Source organism: Propithecus coquereli, unplaced genomic scaffold (genome assembly GCF_000956105.1).
Source record: "Propithecus coquereli isolate 6110/MARCELLA unplaced genomic scaffold, Pcoq_1.0 Scaffold317, whole genome shotgun sequence".
NCBI classification, from domain to species: Eukaryota; Metazoa; Chordata; class Mammalia; order Primates; family Indriidae; genus Propithecus; species Propithecus coquereli.
Window position 1 is genome coordinate 426,894 of NW_012148808.1, and position 4,336 is coordinate 431,229.

Here is a 4,336-nt window from a genome sequence, read left to right on the forward strand (position 1 = left end):
ACAAACAGAAACAAAAAATAAAATGCAGACTTAAGCCCTTATGTATCAATAATTATATTAAATGTAATTGATCTAAATATTCCAATTAAAAGATATAGCTTGGCAGAGTGGATTAGGAAAACATGAGCCAGATATTTCTATCAACAAGAATAGTTTGAAAGTAAAAGGATAGGAAAATATATAACAGCAAGCTTTAATCAAAAGAAAGCAAGAGTGGGTGCAAGATGGCCAAATAGAAACCTCCAGTGATTGTCCATTCGCACAAATACCAAATTCAACTAATATCCTTGCAAGCAAGCAACTTCAGAAGAACCAAAAGTCAGATGAGTGATCATACTACCTGATTTTAATATTATATCAAGGAAAGAGACACTGAAGAGTGCAGAAAAGATAATCTTGTATTGCCTACACCACCCCTCCCCCACCCCCTAGCAGTGCTGCACCAGCATGCAGAGTGGAAAGAGAACCTGTGTACCTGGGGGAGGGAGAGTTAAGTGATTGTGGGACTTTGCATTGAAACTCAGAGCCACCCTGGCACGGGGGAGTGCAGCACAGGGCATAATTCTGCCAGCGCCAACTGAGGGAGCATTTAGACCAGCCTGGCCACAAGGAAACCCTCTGCCCCAAAACCCAAGTTTGGGCTAGCACTACCACCAGCTGACAAAAAAGGAGCCTGAGGCGTGGATTAAATCTGTAAGGTAGTCAGGCCACAAAGGCTGCAGTCCTTAGGCAATTCCTAGGGCTGTGCTGGCTTGAAGCCAGTGGACTTAGTGTGCACATGACCCAGTGAGATACCAGCAGTGGTGGCCAAGCCAATGCCTGTGTCACCTCTACCCTAACTACAAGCGGTGCAGCTCAGGGAGAGTTTTCATACACATGGGGAAAGGAAAGGGAAGAGTTCAGAAGATTTTGTTTTGCAACTTGAGTACCAGATCAGCCACAGTAAAATAAAGTACCAAGCAGACACCTGAAACCCCTGATTCTAGGCCTTACTTCCAGGATGGCATTTCTGGACCCACCCTGGGCCAGAAGAAAACATGCCACCCTGAAGGGAAGGACCCAGTCCTGGCAGGATTCACCACCTGCTGAACTCAAGAGCCCTTGGGCTTTGAATAAACATCAGAGGTAGCCAAGCAGCAATAACTATGGGCTTTGGGTAAGACTAGGCTGGCTTCAGGTGAGCTGGCACTGGTGGGGGCCACAAGGGAGTACCCACATCACTCCTCCACCAACTCTACCAGCCCAGCACAGAGAGTGAGGCAAGAGAGTGAGAGACTTTGCCTGGTAATCCCTGGAATTCTCTTCTATCTTACCCAAGTTCACCAGGTAGTACCACTCACAGCATTACTGGGTTTGGGACAGTGCCAGTGCTGATACAGCTGCAGTGACCAAAGACATCCATCACAACACTCAATTTCATTTGAGTATCTGGAAAGCCTTCTCAAGAAGAATGGGTTAAAGCCAACCCAGATTGTGAAGATTAAAATAAATACCTAACTCTTCAATGCCCAGGCATTGACAAACATCCACATGCATAAAGAACATCCAGGAAAACATGATATCACCCAATTAGCTAAATAAGGTACCAGTGACCAATCCTGGGGTGATAGAGATAGGTGATGATTCAGACAAAGAATTCAAAATATCTGTCCTGAAGGAGCTCAATGAACTTCAAGACAACACAGAGAAGTAATTCAGAAGCCTATCAGAGAAATTTAACAGAGAGTGAAATAATAAAAAAAAAAAAAATCAAGCAGAAATTCTAGAGCTTAAGAATTCAATTGACAAACTGAGAAATACATTAGAGTCTCTCAATAGCAGAATTGACCAAGCAGAAGAAAGAATTAATGAGCTTTAAGACAGGCTATTTGAAAATACACAGAAGAGGAAAAAGAATAAAAAAGAATGACTCAAGCCTTCAAGATCTAGAAAACAGTCTCAAAAGGGAAAATCAGTTATTACTTAAGGGAAATAATAACAGAGAACTTCCCAAACCTAGAGAAAGATAGCGATATTCAGGTACAAGAAGGTCATAGAACAGGAAGTAGATTTAACCCAAACAAGACTACTTCAAGGCATTTAAGAATCAAGCTCCCAAACGTCACAGATAAAGAAAAGGTCCTAAGGGAAACAAGAGGGGAAAAAAAAAACATATAGAGGAGCTCCAATACATTTGGCAGCAGACTTCTCAGTGGAAACTTACATGCCAGGAGAGACTGGCATAACATATGCAAACTGCTCAAAGAAAAGAACTTTAACCCTAGAATACTATATCCTACAAAAATAATCTTCAAACATGAAGGAGAAACAAACAAAAGCTGAGGGATTTCATAAACATCATACCTGTCCTACAAAAAATGCTAAAAGAGGTTCTTCAATCTAAAAGAAAAGGCTGTTAATAAACAATAAGAAATCATCTGAAGGTATACAACTCACCGGCAACACTAAACACAAAAATACAGACTATTCTATTGCTGTAACTGCAGTGTACAAACAACTTACATTTTGACTAGGAAGACTAAAAGACAAACATATCAAAAATAATTATAACTTTTTGAGAGATAGTATAAAAAGATATGGATGGAAACAAAAAGTTCAAAAGTGGGAGGGGGTATCGAGTTAAAGGGTAGAATTTCTATTAGATTTCTCTTTGCCTGTTTGTTTGTTTGTAAGCAGAGTTGTCATATGTTTAAAATAATTGCTTACAAAATGTTTTTGCAAGTCTTATAACCTCAAATCAAAAAACCCACCATAGATAAACAAAAAATAAAAAGCAAGAAATTAAAACACACTACCAGAAAAAAAATCATTTTTAACAAAGGGAAAACAGTAAAGAAGTAAAAGAGAGGACCACAAAACCACGAGAAATCAAATAACAATATGACAGGCCGGGCGTGGTGGCTCACGCCTGTAATCCTAGCACTCTGGGAGGCCGAGGCGGGCGGATTGTTTGAGCTCAGGTGTTCGAGACCAGCCTGAGCAAGAGCGAGACTCCGTTTCTACTAAAAAAAATAGAAAGCAATTACCTGGACAATTAAAAATGTGTAGAAAAAATTAGCCGGGCATGGTGGCGCATGTCTGTAGTCCCAGCTACTCAGGAGGCTGAGGCAGGAGGATCGCTTGAGCCCAGGAGTTTGAGGTTGCTGTGAGCTAGGCTAACACCACGGCACTCACTCTAGCCAGGGCAACAGAGTGAGACTCTGTCTCAAAAAAAAAAAAAAAAAAATTAACAACATGACAGTAGCAAATTCCTTACGTATCAATAACAACACTGAATGTGAATGGAATAAACTCTCCAATCAAAAGACATAGAGTGGCTGAATGGAGAAAAAGAAAAAAAAAAACAAGAGCCAACTATATGTTTTCTGCAAGAAACATACTTCACCTATAAAGACACACACAGAAAATAAAAGCATTGAAAAAGATATTCCATGCAAATGGGAACCAAAAAAGAGCAAGAGTAGCTGTACCTCTATAAGAAAAAGTAGATTTCTTTTTTTTTTTCTTGAGAATTACCTTGTGCCAGGCACATTCTTTATATTTGTAAATTTGTTTGATGTTCTTGACAATCTTATAAGGCAAATACACTATTGTCCTTATTTGTAAAATGCAAGTGATTTTGCTCAAGGTCATGTGGATAGTAAGTGGCAGAACCAAATCTTTTTTGTTTGTTTGTTTGAGACAAAGTCTCGCTCTGTTGCCCAGGCTAGCATGCAGTGGCATCATCACAGCTCACAGCATCCTCCAACTCCCAGCCTCGAGTCATTCTCCTGCCTCACCCTCCCAAGTAGCTGGGACTACAGGTGTGCACCACCACACCCGGCTAAGTTTTCTATTTTTGTAGAGATGGGGTCTCACCATGTTCCTCAGGCTGGTCTTAAACTCCTGGGCTCGAGTGATCCTCCCTCCTTAGCTTCCCCAGTCACTGGGATTACAGGCATGAGACGCCCCATCCAGCAGAACCAAAATCTTTCAGAGCTCAGAGCCTGTCCTCTTAAGCACTATGATCATTCCACTGATAAATGAAGCAGAGGAAAAGAAAGAGGAAGGAGCTTGTGAAGAGGCCACAGGAAGAACAGGAGATGGTGATGTTATTAATAATTTTATAATTATTAACATATAATCTCATTCTCTCCACCTGGAATATCTCATCCCTGGAACACCTTTTCCTCATGACCACTTCTCTGCCTAGGAACTTCTATATGTTCTTTAAGAACTCGACTCAGATGTCACCTCTTCTGAGGAGCCTTCCCACATCCCATCTCCCCAAACCTCCAATCCTCTGGAATCCCACAAAAATTTGCTCAGATTTCTATTATAGCCCAAGTTATATTAC